The sequence below is a fragment of the Aedes albopictus genome, chromosome 3 (genome assembly GCF_035046485.1).
Source record: "Aedes albopictus strain Foshan chromosome 3, AalbF5, whole genome shotgun sequence".
Lineage (NCBI taxonomy): Eukaryota > Metazoa > Arthropoda > Insecta > Diptera > Culicidae > Aedes > Aedes albopictus.
Genome location: NC_085138.1, coordinates 275,553,557 through 275,569,588, shown reverse-complemented (window position 1 = coordinate 275,569,588; position 16,032 = coordinate 275,553,557).

The window sequence follows — 16,032 nt, the reverse complement described above, 5'->3', positions numbered from 1 at the left end:
TAAAAAGTATGGAATTTTCGTAGTTTTCCGGGTAAAACAAAATAAGAGTGTAATTAGAACATTTTCATTGTTCATCAAAAATGTCGAGTACAATTCTACGAACAATTTAAGACCAAAAAAACTATATGTGAACGCTTTGAATTTTGATTTATTGCTTATTTTATGTGAAAAATAGGGTATTTTGGCAGTTTTTTGAGTAAGGTAAATTATCAGTGTACTGAAAAATCACTAATTTTGCATAAACATGTTCATTCCAGCTGTACGCATGATTTAGAGTCGAAAAAAACATATGTCATCGCTTTAAATTTTGTTTTATTGATCAATGTGCGAAAAAAATGCACTCTCTAAAAAAACTAGGAAGTGCCTTTTGCTTAATAACTTTAGGTAGACGCATCTATTTTATATTTTTTTAAATGGACGATGATCTTGAAACCTGTCCGGTTCCATCGCAAAAAAAAGTTTTAAAATCGGTTGAAAAACGGCCGAGAAATGCCTTGTCAAAGTTGGACTTCCGACTTTTTTTGGACCCTTGGTAGTTCGCGGGAGTTTTTACCCCCTCGGTAGTTTAAGTGTTAAAAGCAATTCATGGGATCTTAGGAGCAATTGAAGTGCATTGCAAGTGGTTCGAGGGGCGTTTCAAAGTATTTCAGTGTCATTTCAGAGTCATTTAGGAGATTTTTAGGGTGTTTCAGGAACATTTTGAGGGCGTACCTAGGGGTTTGAGGGTCGTTAGAATAGCATTTCAGGAGCATTTCAAGGGGTTTTCAGGCACCGTTCAGGGGGTTTCTGGACCCTTTTTAAAGTGTTCAAAGGGGTTTCAGAGGCATTTTAAATTGAATATGTTTTCAAGGGCGTATTTCAAGGGCAATTCAAAAGATATTGTGATGGGGTCTCAAAAAATCTTCTGAAACTTCCTGGACCCCATGTAAGACACCAGAGATGGTCCGAATCAGCCGAAAACTCCTCGGTAAGGCTTCCGTAACGACTCGGAATCTCGCCTAATATGCTCTGAATCAGACATGTCCAAACACTGCACTGCACGAGGAGTCGAAGCTCAAACACACCACCGTGGGTGCCAAGCCACCACCTAGTTCTCGTGTTTCATAACGAACATGCAGCGTGCCTGGCTCAACACCGGTGTCGGTGGCGGTGCTCAGGCACTGGGCACGGTGTTTGACGCTTCGGATAACACGGAGCCCGAGTGTTTCCGATTATGCAAAACACTCGTGCGACTTCAAGCGCTCGAGGCCGTTCATTATCCAGCACCAGTTGCAAATGCTGTTGGTCGACGACGAGAGTGAAGTACTTGGCGGCTCCTTTTGTGTATTTCTCGTCCCTTCTGACTCAGTGGCTCTGATGCGGCCAAGCTACCACGCACTGTGGCCGAGTTCACTGCTTTGGTGTTTCATACAATCGGAAACACTCGGCCTCCGTGTCCAACCAAAACTGAAACACGGAGCCGAAACTGAGGCTCGAGTTATAACACCGACACGAGTGTTTCGCCAGTCGCACTGCGTGTTCATCAGTAGAAGCTGAACGAAGGTGGTGATATGAACACACACGGTGGTGTGCTTACGGGCAAACACGCCACCGGTGCGGCACGGTTTGGTGTTTTGCCCATGTCTGCTCTGAATCTTCCTGAAATGCCCCCACAATCCTCCTTAAACCCCCTCGAACCCCATGCAACCCACCTGCGAGGCTCCGAAACCCCCGAAAACTCCTCCTTAACGCTTCCGTAACGCCTCCGCCTCCCCACCAGAAATGCTCTGAAACATCCTGAAATACTTCGAAGATCCCCCCCCCCCTAAACCCCCTCGGACCCCATGTAACGCACCTCAGATGGTCCGAAACCACCGAACTCCTTAGTAACGCTCTCACAACACCTGTGAACCCCGTCGAACATGCTCTGAAACATCCTGAAATTCCTCCGAAATCCCTCTAAAATCCCCTCGGACCCCATGTAACAAATCTAAGTAATCCTCCGTAATCCCTTTGAATCCCGTCAAATATGAGTTCGATCATGAATCACGTGAATTTTGTTCATTTCAGACCACCCCTTCCATCTCGTAGACTTTTGTTCATACAAAACATTGAAAATTTGTATGGAGCGTAGACTGTGGCCAGACACCACCCCCCGTCCCCCCCAAAAGTCCAAGTGATTTATGAACAGCCCCTATGCTCTGAAACTTCATAAATGCTTCTAAAATTCCACTTAAACCCCTTTGGACCACATGTAACGCACCTGAGACGGTCCGAAACCGCCGAAAACTCCTCCGTAATGCTCCCGTAATACCTCTGAATCTCGCCGAACATACTCTGAAACTTCCAGAAAACCATCAGGAATCCCCCTGAAACCCCCTCCGATCCTATGTAATGCATCTGAGATTCTTCGAATCCTCCAAAAAGACTTCTGAAACCAGCCTAAAATGCTCTGAGACTTCCTAAAATGCCTCCGAAACCCCCTAAAGACCCACTCGGACCGGACCCCACGTAACGCATGAAAGCCCCCGAAAATGAACCTGTAACACCTAAAACACCAGTAAAAATCCTTGGAAACTCTCTACAATGCATTCGAAAACCCCCTCAGACCCCATGAAACCGCCCTGAGATCTCATGGTATCCCGCTGTAACCCCTTGGGAACCTCTGAAACGCCCATGTAACCTTCTTCTTTAAACACCCCCTGACCACTGTTGCAATAGTTCCTCCATCATTATCAAATATTCCTATGCACAATATTGGCTCTGAGTAGCGCTTCCTCTTATTATGCAGGGCATAAAAAAGAGCATAAAATATAAGTGCATAAAAATAACATGCATAAAAAGAGGTTTTAGTTACTGCATATTCAGAAATCAGGAATCCGAAAGCTACAAATGCCTTCATTGAAAATAAGAATATATCAAAATTACATGAGATTTCAATACCGATCTGATATGAGAAGTAAATAGATACCCACAACTTGAATCGCTTGAAAAAAATGGATGCCGTACTACGCACAATGTAAGGGCAAAACTTGACTGATTGGGAAGAAACACAGGTAGAGAAAAATCTTCTCAGAAGCCTTCACATATTCGCATACGGTCCCCTGTCGAAGGGGGAGCAAAAAGTTTTATATTACATTATGATTATCTCACTCGAAGTTTCACCAAAAAACTGCTCGAGAGACTATGAAGAAGCATCATTTAAAGGAGGCAGGTGAGACCACGTCGAAAATGTCGAACCATGACATGACGAAAATGCCCACGAAAAACCTTACTTCTTAGTCTCCCCTCAAATCCCTCGCCGCAGCTCGATCCACGCGATGACCAATTCCCAATTCCATTCCCAACATGCACCGTCGTCGTGTGACCCATTTTCTATTTACTGTTGACATACAATACCTGGCTCTTCCAGTTCAGTTGTAAAATCCAACACGTCAGTGACCCCCGCTGCATTCCACACGAAATATCAACAGGTTCGTGCCTTAGAGGTGGAACCGCGGCGGCGGTTGGTTGGGTGGCTTCGTCCCATTCACCGTCGCTTCGTCGACGTCGTCGCCACTACTCACGTCAACAGCCGCGCGGTCAGTTGATTCACAAGTGCCACTCTCATTGGCATATAGTCTACATAGGGTCTGGGACCATTTGGGCAGGAGCACCTATTTTGGGCACTTGCTGCTATAACTCAGTCAATTTTGAACCGATTGACTTGATTTTTGAAACACGATCAGGAAGGCGCAGTATCTAGCTATGTTCAAAAATTCAAATCAATCGGTTTGAAATTGACTGAGTTATAGCAGCAAGTGCCCAAAATAGGTGCTCCTGCCCAAATGGTCCCAGACCCTATATTGTATAAATTAAACTCCACGATCTCTCATTCTCTCGTGAAGCGCACTCGAGTCAGTCTTTGCCCCTCCGGCCATCCCGTAACAGCTAGCCCAACCCCAACTCCAATGCAAATCGCACACCGAAACGGTCACTTTGTGTGTGATCAGCGCTTTGGAGTCGGAGAGAAAATAATTTGACGCTTGAATTGAATTTGTTTTTCACACTTCATTCTCCGCGCTTCACGCCAGGTTGGTTCTCGAGATATGCCGGCATGAACGAGACGCTCTCTTTCTCAGGCCGCCCGCTGCCGCACAATGAATGACTGCTGCAGTACCTAACTTCGATCGGGACCGACCGGATCGGGTGTTCGATTCTTCAACACCACCCCACCACCACGAGGAAGCGCGGGCCGCGGTGCGGGTACTTCACGATCTTTCCGAGTTGATTCCGAATAATCGATCTCTTTGATTTGTCCAAGCGTTCGTTCGCGCCTGGAATGAGAGTGTCCATATCCACACCGCCGAGTGCCAACAGATCGCACCGCGCATGGCTCAACGGTTCCAAAAGTTGCGCATAAAGTGTTTATACGAGCGCATTCAAATGTCACCCGGATGGCGGGCGGCGGCGCGCACTGGTTCAATTGATTTCCTTCGAGATTCTGCTATGTATTTAGGTTCGGCGATTCAAAGCCGAGTGATTCGGGAATTTGTGTCAATTTTTTGGTATGCAGTAAGCACCTTAAAGTTGATTAGATGTAACAGATAATCACTTAGTGAAATTCACTGTCGATTTGTTGGTTGGTATAACCGAACTATAGACCGACCTTTATATAGGCTTTGATTTTTAATAAGCTGAACTGTATCAACTTGGCTATCATTATATCTTTTACATACATTTTGAACAAAGAGCGCATAACTATTCTATTGTTTAAATCCGCGCTTTTCTATGAATATTTTAAATTACTAAAACAAAAAGAACTATGTAGATTTTGTTTAATGGTGTTCTAGAGAAAACCGAATCGAAAACAATCAAAGGATGTATTTTCCAAACTGGGAACGTTAAATTCTCAATAGGATTCACTGATCATATCCCGAGTATGTATTGTGGATTTACCAGCTACTTGTATTCCACCGGTCACTTAAGTAGCCGTTCCAATATAGCCGTTTTATAAATAGAGGGACTTAAAATGAGCTTTAACATTTTTAGAAAATGCGCGATTCCTCGTTGCCACCAGCTACTCAATGACATTTATCTCTTGACAAATAAAATCGACTTAAATATTAAGGACAGACTTGTTGGAATCCCAACATGGTCGCCACAATGGTTGGCTTTGGCACCTACTCACGATTTCGAGGGCACAAATCTCTTCGTAAACAAAACCAGCGCACCTGATCTTCTTATTTTAAGCTTATCACAAGTGAGCAAGACCAGAATAATAAAATTCTTTGTTGTGTAAAGCTTGCTTCTTGAGATTTGTGCGTTTGAAGTTTTGATGCACTGTTGAAGCGGGATGTCAAGACGTTTGTCCTTAACTTTAATATACTTTGGAACGGATATTTAAGTGACCGGTGGAATACAAAGGTTCCTTCTAGAACTTCAAGAGATTTCTTCCGGGATTTCTCAATGAGTTCCGGCAAACCTTCAGGAATTCTTCCAATAGTTTCCTTTGGATTGTCTTTAGAAGTTTTGTTGAATTTTCAGAAAGAATTCCTGAAAATTCCAGCCATTTTACCCGGGATTCCCCTAGAAGTTCTTTCAGGGATTGCTTCAGGAATTCTGCCAAAGATTCATAAACAACTTCCAAAATTCTGTCAGGGATTCCTTCCAGATATTCCATGCAAAATTTCTCCTGCATTTCCTTCAGACTTCAGAGATATCTTCAAAGGGTTCTTTCTGAGATCCTTCCTGGAATCCTACAGGAACCCTGACGAGAACTTCTTTCAATGCTCCTCCAAAATTTTCTCCGGAATTCTTTTAGGAGCTTCTTCTGGGATTGCTTAGAAATTTCCTGCCGGGAATCCTCCTGGGACTTTTCCTTCCACGAATTCCTTCAAAGATTCTTCCGGAAACTTCTTCCGAACTTCTGCAAGGAATTGCTGCTGGAATTTCTTCCGAAACTTTTTCGTGAATTCCTCCTGGAACTTTTTCTTTGGTTCATTTGGGAACTCTTACCTAGAAAGAGTAATACTAGAAAAATCTTGGAAATAATTGCTAGAGAAATCCAGGAAAAGGCTTTTGATATCTCAAACGGAACTAGGAATCTCAGGATTCAGAGGATTTTCAGGGGGTTTTCAAGGGCGTTACGAAGGCGTTACGTTTTCGGAGGTTTCGGAGGGTCTCAGGTGCATTACATGGGGAAATTTGGAATTCAGAATAGTTTCAGAAGATTTCAGTGGATTTCAGAATCGTTACGAAAGCATTATGAAGACGTTTTTGGGGGTTTCGGAGGCGTTATAAGAATGTCAAAAGAGGCTTAAGGGGGATTGTGGAAGCATTTCAGGAAGTTTCAAAGGATTTTCAGCGAATTTCAAAAACGTATTACATAGGCATTTTCAGGGGTTTCAGAGGATCTCAGGTGCATTACATAGCGTCCGAGGGGGTTTAGGGGAATTTTGGGAGCATTTCAGGATATTGACATTGCTAAGGGATTTTTTAAAGACACCTTCACTAAAACCCTTAAAACCCATTGAAACACCCCTGAAGTGCCTTGAAACACCTCTGGAACATCTATAACCCAATTGAAATGCCCTTGACATCCTCGTATTTAAAAGCCGCTGAAAACCTCTTTGCTTTAACCCGAGAGCGGTCGCATCGTGTACAGAGTACACGCACCACGAAAAAAAATTGCTTTAGGTACAAAGCGTGTACGTGGTGTCGCTGAGGGTGGCCGAAGATGCGACTGCTCGAGAATTAAGAGTGTTAATGAAGCCCCGCATAGTACGACCATAACCTGAAAAACGTCGAAGCGCACCTGAAACCTCCGCAATCTCATTTAAACGCTATTGAAATCATGTTAATTTAAAATGCCCCTGAAACCTCTCGGAAGCTCTATGAAAATTACAGAAAACCTTTTTGAAATTCCCCCAGCATCCCTTCCTCTCCCAAATCCCCAAAATGCTTCTAAAATGCCTTGAAACGCCCGGAAACCCTTATTACTATGTGTTGAAACGCCCCTGGAATCCCCGTAATCCCATTAAAGCGCCAACAAAACCTGACACCCTTAAAAAGCTCATGAAATCCGCGAAACAACCCCCTGAAACGCCCCTGAAGTCCCATTTTTAAGCTTCCAGGAAACCCCCTTAGCTCAAACGCCAAGGAGCAAGAATTATTCTTGCGAACCAATTTTCCTCATTCCAACCTCAACTTAATTTACGCACAAAATTTCATCTTTTTATCTCTGTTTTAATTTATGCACAATTTTTATTTATGCACCAAATTGGCAGGTGCATAAAAAGAGGTTCCAATGTACTTCAAGAAGCAATACCAGTCAACCCGCATAAGGGCGATGTATTCTCAGCAAGGGACAAGCGATTTAATCTAAAATTAAACTGAATAACTTCACACTTGCACTCGGTAAAAGTTCAGATTACCAAATGTTTAGCAAATTATTACTAAGGGTATGCGGTATACCGAAATTTTTCGCCAAATACACATCGAAACGAAATTCCGCGGAATTCCACGGAATTCCACTAGGCGAAATTTATGATTTTGAATTTCGTTTCGTTTCGTCAAGTTCTAAAAAATTCGCCTTCAAAAAATATAATTTGACGAAATTAAACGGAATTCCGCGGAATGTCTAATAAATTTCGAAAACAAGTTCATAGTGTAAATGTCCATATCATCTATCGGAGATCTTTCTTATCTCAAGTTACTAAAAAGTGTTAAAAAATCGTTTCGAATATCGACTGGAAAAGGAACAAGAGCCACACATCAACATCCTCGTGTTATCATTCTACCATGGACAGGGTAGAAAAGTGACAGCAGCGCAAAGGCAACCAGGTCGATATAGTAGAATAAGAATAGAATACATTTAGGCGCTGTACAAAGAGTAAACATGGAAGTTCTCTCAGGAGATATCTCTAGAATAATATTGGAAATCCCAGGTGAAATCGATTTAGACACATTCGGTAGAAGGATTGTTCCATGGAAAAGTTTCTGGTAAAACCCATTTGAATTAGTTTATATTTTCACTGGAACTCTTGAAAGAGATTCACATTAAGGCGAGGAATGGACCTCAAATGGAATCACTCAAGTAATTTCCGTTCAGTGCATTATTTTCCCCTTTTAAAGGAATTCTAAATCTTTATTTTTTAAGTCAATTTCCAAAATATGTTCGGGTTCTGAAGAAATTTATGTAGGAGTTCGTAACGGCATTCTTAAAGTTTTTCAAGTGCATTTGCAGGGGTTCATACCGATATTTTTGACGAATTTCTTTAAAGACTTTCAGGTATGATTTTAAAATGCCGAGTTCGACAAATGATAACTCCGCTATGCGCCCAGCCAACTTTTACGTTAAGGGAACTCACTAAACAGTTGCTGCGTAGAGTCCAATTTCGTTATTAGGAATTCCTTCAGAACTGCGTACTTCGATCGAAAAAAAAACCGGTTTCTTGAGCGATTCAAACAAGAAATTTCTCATGCGTCAAGATAGACCGAAAAATTCCTTCTGAACTGCAAACAGTCCTCAGCCATAACTTTTTCCTATTTGAAACATTTCATGAAATTGTGAATGAAATAATCAAAGATTGTATTAGTGATCGCGATCATGATAATCTTTATAATAAAAAAAAAAAAAAAAGAAAAAAAAATGATAATCTTTAACCATTAGTTTACGCTGTTAAGTAAATACCCCTATTTAATTCGGTAAAAAGACGTTTGTTAGCTGGATTTCATCAGGTTATTCGTCAACAAACTCTGGACTACAGAACCTTTTATTTTTTAAATATGCGTAATTATGAAAACTATGTTTTTTCACCTTTTGTAGCAAAATAACTCCTAGGCTAGTTTATTTTGGGACCTACAGTCCCGAATCAAAAGACCTGATGGGTGAATACAAACTGGTTTTACCGGGTATTTTCTGAGAAATTCAAGCATCTATCAACTTCTTTGAAGATTTTAGATTACAGGCTTTCTCAAGAAGTTACGCTATTCACAGAGCTTGATGGTAAACATCAAGTTTAAGGTACACCGGGGCAAGTTGAAACGGGTGGGGCAAGATGAAACAGCGGGTTAACATGATGTTTTCTTATGATCATGACAGTTTGATCGCCATAGCACATAGTTTTTGAATCGAACAATCTTTCGGCGAAGAGAAAATTTCCAAATTGTATTGAAATCTATTTCAAAACTTCGTGTTTCATCTTGCCCCACCCGTTTAAACTTGCCTCGGTGTACCTTATGTTTCTTATCATATGCTTCAGAATTATGATAAACAATCGGCATTAGAGCATCCTATAGAGCTTTTAATTCCGGCACTGCAGGCTTGGGGAATTAAGGCGAAACTGGAAGCATTTCCTCACTTTTTGGTTTTTGATTTGTTATTAAATAACGAAGCAATATTTTGAAAATCGGTTTTCGTAAACATGTAGAGTATAGATCAAGGTATCTTCTTTTTTTTCGTGGTGGAAAATGCTTTTCATTTTTGCAGAAACCATTTTTTTTTTGCAAAATTTCACAAAAAAATGGTTTTTGCACGAAAAAATTTAGAAGATACTTTGATCCATACTCTACATGTGTACGAAAACCGATTTTCAAAATATTGCTTCGTTCTTTAATAAAAAATCAAAAATAAAAAATCAGGAAATGCTTCGAGTTTAAACCTTAAAACGAAAATTTTAGATTTTTCCCAACATTTAGACTCGTATTAGAGTCTCCTCCAGGGGATAATTCTGGCTAACCGTTTTTCGATTGGGGTACCATAGAACTGTTGGTGTCTGAACTACTGAACATTGGATATTTGGATATTAAGTGAAACGTAGCGTTTTTTTCCTTATTTCACTTAATGAAGCAATTGATTTTTTTGTACAACACCTCTAGTAGAGGTACCGTTTGGTTTGACGATGGTGTCTCATTTGTAGTTCAAGCTTCGCAATGATGCAACGTATTTATTAAGTCATTGGAGCAATCCTGTAAGGTTATTAATGTAATTGTGAAAATTCAAATATCTGTGATTGAAAATTGTAAAAAATATGATCTGAGACAATTCGAGCAGGAGGACCTATTAAGAGCACTTTGTGCGCTTACACAGTCAACTTTGCACTAATTGCCTTAATTCCCAAGTAACAATCAGCATGCCTTGAAGGTTTCTTCTTCTTCTTCTTCTTCTTCTTCTTCTTTATGGCTCTACGTCCCCACTGGGACTTGGCCTGCCTCGCTTCATCTTAGTGTTCTTTGAGCACTTCCACAGTTATTAATTGAAGTGCTTTCTTTGCCTGCCATTGCATGAATATGTATATTGTGAGCAGGGTGCTAAATTTTCAAAGTCATTGACTGAAAACAGCACGAATTTGAATGATTCTGCACTGAATAGTCAAAACAAACAAATTCATTTTCGCTCTCCCTCTTCACACAGTCAGTCAATTCGTAGTCATTGAATATGAAGCCGATCGACAAACATCTTCATACTTACCTACGTTTATGGCTTCGGTTCTTTCCAAAAACACTCCACAACAATCTAATGGGAAAAGATCTGTGTAAAGCACAGTTAATATTTTATCAGCAATATAACACTTTGTAAGATGTTTACAAATATTCATTGACTTTCATTTAGTTGACAAACCAATATCGAGCTGCTGAATATGAATATGCAGGCAAGTGAATGAAAATTGCCGGTGAACTTCAACTCGTCTGCTCGAAAATTTTGCACCCTGATTGTGAGGCAAGCACAATGATACACTATGCCTAGGGAGTCGAGAAAATTTTCTCGACCGGAACGGGAATCGAACCCGCCGTCTCCGGATTGGCGATCCATAGCCTTAACCACTAGGCTAACTGGAGACCCTTGAAGGTTTATTCATATTTTATCCGGGTTTTATACGAGCATGTGAAAAAGCTAGTTATTCTTTATTAGTTTTATGTGGTAGTTTCTTACTTTGCACCTTTTGCATTTCATAAAACTATCATAAAACTTCTGCTTTAAACATCGTCAGTTAAAGACTTGCAAGTGGTCATGAATTGGTTTTATCACTTATTATATGCCATTTCAATAAAAGTTTCATTTGCGGTTGTTGTCGGAGATTTTTTTGTAAACAAATATACAAAACTGTGAGGCAATGCTTAAAACCAACAAAAGATTTCGTGGCCGTATCATAGACCCAGAAATGCTGTGATAAAACCGTTAGTTCTATCATGATCTCAGGTATGACCACCTCAGGAGGGTTAGCCCTATTGGAGAAATCATCAGGAACACAGTGTTTTATCAGAAAAAAACTAGTCGCTTAGCCGGGGTTATTTATGCAAATACTGAAAAATGATTACTCAATTTTATGATTTCACGAACAGCTTAAGATCAAACTTAACGATTCAACACGTTTCCGTCTTCTTTTGTTCAGAAAAATGGCATTTTGTCTTTGAAACTCCGCTACGTTAAAGAAAACCTTTTTGCCTTTCTCGTACACCAAGGTGTACCGAAAGGCTATATGTTCACTCCAAAAATGAAGTCTTGATAGAACCCCCGGAGGGCCAAGTCTTATATACTATTCGACTCAGCTCGACGAGCTGAGATGATGTCTGTGTGTGTGTATGTGTGTGTGTATGTATGTATGTGTGTGTGTGCGTGTGTATGTGTGTATGTGTACAAAAATGTCACCTCACTTTTGGATAGTAAATATCATCCGATTTCAACACTTTTGGTTTCAATCGACGCGGAATATTGTCCCATTGTTTCCTATTGAAAATGGTTTGAATCGGTCCAGCCGTTCCGGAGTTATGGCCATTTAGGTGTTCCGGACCGGTACCCCAGGATGGGGCCAGATATGAAATTGCAACAAACCCATGCATGCGACCCATCAAACCACGGCATTTTCGATTATCTGATGAACAGTAAGCAGGAAAATAGTCGCAGACTATACCTGATCCGATAGTGCTCCGGAACCGGTTCCGGGTTTCCCGCCGGAAGTGGCCAAATATAAAAGTGAACCAAACCCATGCATGCGACACATCAAATCGCAGCTTTCTCCATAACCTGATTAACGGTAGACAGGAAAATAGTCTCAGACCATATCTAAACCGGTAGCATACCGGAACCGGTTCCGGGTGTCCCGCCGGAAGTGGCCAAATATAAAAGTGAAACAAACCCATGCATGCGACACATCAAATCACCGCTTTTTCTGTAACCTGATGAATGGTAAACAGGAAAATAGTCTCAGACCATATCTGATCCGGTAGTGTTCTGGAACTGGTTCCGGGTAGCCCGCCGGAAGTGGCCAAATATAAAAGTGAATCAAACCCATGCATGCAACACATCGCAGCTTTTTCTATACCCTGAGGAACGGTAAGCAGGAAAATAGTCTCAGATCATTTCTGAATCAGTAGCATCCCGGAACCGGTTCCTGGTCTCCCGCCGGAAGTGACCTAATTCATACATGCGACACATCAAATCGTGTTCTTGAAACTAATCGACAATATAACAGTGCTGGGCCGACTCAAGACGCAAGAGATTCCGGCAATCCCAGGGTCGGCTACCTACTGGGTAATCAAGGGCACGTTCGCGATACAAAATCTAAGAACACAAATCCTTCACTTTACTTGTATATAATTTATTAAAAACCCTAATTGTTGAGTGTGCGTGTTGTTCTGTGTTATAAAGTGTATAATTTGTTATGTGTAACCTAATCTACTCGGTGGTACCGGTACATACCGCTGCGCTGATGGTGCTGGGTTCGGTGGCCGACACAGCGACTCCAGTCGAGCTGTGCGGCCGGAAATCTCCCCGGATGGCTAGGCGAGCGGTGTCTGGGCCGGTACTCGGCCGATGGGCCAGCGGGCGTTGCTGGGGAGGGGGGAAGCGGATGCAAGCGTCTTCCCTCTTAGGCTCAATCGACCGGCCGTGGCATGGCAACCTATGACGGCCGAGAGGGGAAATCCTCCTTAACGATTAAGGCCTTCGGCCTGAGGATCCGTCCTATGGCGGACGGCTAAGCTCCTTTACGGTTTAGGCGCGGAAGCCTGACGGCTTCGCGGGCCAAACCGTGTGCTGGACGGTGGAACCTAATTTAGGTCCAACAAAAGAGGTCCTATTGAACGGGGCATGCACTTTAAAAGAAGGTCTAAATTGAGCGCAGGGTTTCACATTTACCTGAACAGGTTTCTTCCCAGGCATCCACTTGACCAATGTCAAGGGGGGGGGGGGTGTTTGGTTCTCAAACCGAATTTAACCACTGCACTACAAAAACACGTCTTCAGCACTGGCCGCTAACATCCTAATTTCCCACATTCCGTCATTCTCTTCCTGTTCTGTCTATTAATTAGTTCAGTCATACTCAATTTTTGGTAGCAGCAACACAATTACAGCGGCACATGACCCTTTCACTTCTGTGGTATCTCTGTTGTTTTTACACAAGAAACGTGAAGGGTCCGACATACAACATATTAAAAAACAAAAATCAACAATTTGTAACCAAACGGTTACACCCTTTTCGATAACTTGTACGATCAGCAAGAAAATAAGCTAAGCCCACAATAGAAACTACTGATAGGAATCGGTTCGAGGTGTCTCGCTGAAAGTGGCCGAATGTAAAAGAAAACCAAAAAATATTCGCGACACATCAAATGGCTTTTAAGGTATCCTGATGAACGGTTACAAAGAAAAAATATCTCTGTCCATGCTTGGGAAAACTAGTAGGTGTCCCTCCGGATGTGGTCAAATGTAGAAGCGAAAAAAGTTTAATCCTAGCTAGTAATTGTCATCTTGGTATGAAGCAGTCTCCAGTGATGGTGGTCAAGTAGTCAACTGAAAGAACTGATACTTTCTGCTCTGCCCATACGTTGAACATTACTTTGAAAAAAGTGCCCTAATTCGATGATGGCCTTGATAAAATTCTGGATTTTCTAAATACAGTATTTTCATGATTCAGAATCTCGTAAGTGGTACAGTCCCAGATCGCTGTTATGAGCATTTCCTTCCTCTCGTTCGTTACCAAAGCACAGAGATTTGGGGCTGATCACTGACTCTAAGGCAAGATTGATTACATCGACGGAAAGATCATGAGTACATATTCGACGAGAAAGGCACTATCACCACTAGGTGGATTAATCTGGGTTTTTGAATCCAATTCCACCGAGTAAATTAAATGCATTTAACTTCCAATTAATACACAGTTTGTGTGGTGCACTTATTTTTTGTCATTATCACAGTCACATTCACCACAAATTTCCCGTGTCTTCTGACACGTATTAAATAGAAGAACAAATCTGAATTCCAGGTCGGCATCTTTCCAATTGATGGCTGGATAAATATCCAAGCATAATTTATTCTGACGATCGAACATTGATAGTGAAAATAAACAAAACAAGTATTTGGCAAGTCAGAAGATATTTTTTAGAAGGTTGTATCGGGGTTACGATAAAACTATGATACAACCCGAAATCCTAAGCCGGTATGCATACGAAGTCCTGTAGATTATAATAAGATTGGGCCAACTAGCCAGAACGTGAGCTTTTGGTGGCATATAAGAGCTCGAGATGACTTTCAAATCGGCATCAATGGTTTTATTGTTAGGGTTTTTTAATCGCTAAAAAACTTCTATAAAATCAAAATTGTTACTTGTGTTGTTCGTATGCAGCGAGATGTGTACAATATCTAGTCACGTACAAAATTTCAAGTAAACTTGTCCCCTTGCCCAAATGGTCTAACACTCAACTGTGACAAATGAAGTCTAGGGGATGAGAATTTTAAGGGAAACCTAATTCATACCACCGGTAGGGAAAAATGCAAACACGCAGCCTCAATTTGCACAAATTTATATAACTGCAAAATTCCGCGGAATTTTTACGAAAATTTCGTTTCGTTTCGAAAAATACCGAGTGAATTCCGAAATCAGAATCTCCGAATCGATCTCACGAAACATTTTTGAATTTCGTTTCGTTTCGTATCGCATCGCATCAAAAATTTTACATACAGTTTCGTTTCGTATCGCTTTGAAAAAATCCCATACCGCATACCCTTAATTATTACCGAAGATCGGCGAAAAATTACCGAAAGTTCGATAAACTGTACTGAATCATCGATAATGTTAACCGAACGGTCGGTAAAAAATAACTGAACTTCGGTAAAACTGTGCTGAACTTCGGTAATCTAAACTTTTACCGAAAAACGAACAGCTGAACAAGTGACTTTAAACTAAGTGTGTTGTGTCGGTTCTTCTGTTGTTAATTTTTCGGTGCTTGTGTTTTTACGGCTGTTTCGCAGGATCTGACAATAACCCATTAACCCAAAGAACTGGGCTTACCTTCCCAGATGCAAATTAGGAAAACCCCCTCTCTTGGCGCCATTTCTGGGCACGGGCCTGAGGGTTGGTTGCAAAGAATAAGATGATTCTTTGAATATTTTTCATCATTCAAAGCCAAATCATATGGGCTTCTCAGATTCAATTATTCAACCCCTTCGGGACGCCTTTTTAAACAACCTTGCCGCTGTAGAACGCGTCAGCGAGGTGCAAATGACCCAACCGTCCTGAAAGGGTTAATGGAAAAAGGGGCACTAATCGAAGATAATCAATGTCCATTTAAGCCGCGAAAGGCTGACTTACTAACTGTGGTTCAAATAGAGGATTGGCAAAAACTGATGTTTCTACTTTAGAATGGGAATTTTCAAAAGATTCAAGTAAAAAATAGTATACAGGCGCTATTCTTGAAATAACGATTATATCTAAGTTTATAAGTTCACGTTTTAATCAAATATTTGTATGTGTTCATTAAAACAGACAATATATTCTTATTGATCACACTTCATCCAAACTCTAAATGACAAAGGAACATATACACACAGTCAAAGCAACGCGGTTCTCAAGTTTCAGTTGGCAGCAGCAAAAAGAAAATAAACAGATGAGACCACACATCGACATCAGCAGCGGAAGCAAAGGTGTGTTTCATTCGCATCAATTGCCCAAAACTTTTGCCTCACGCCCATAGAACGGTTCAAATTTGTTTTGGTGAAGCATATGCTCTTGGTTCTGTTTCCCGATCAATTTGTGACAGTATGCACACACCCCACCTCTCGGTCCCACTACC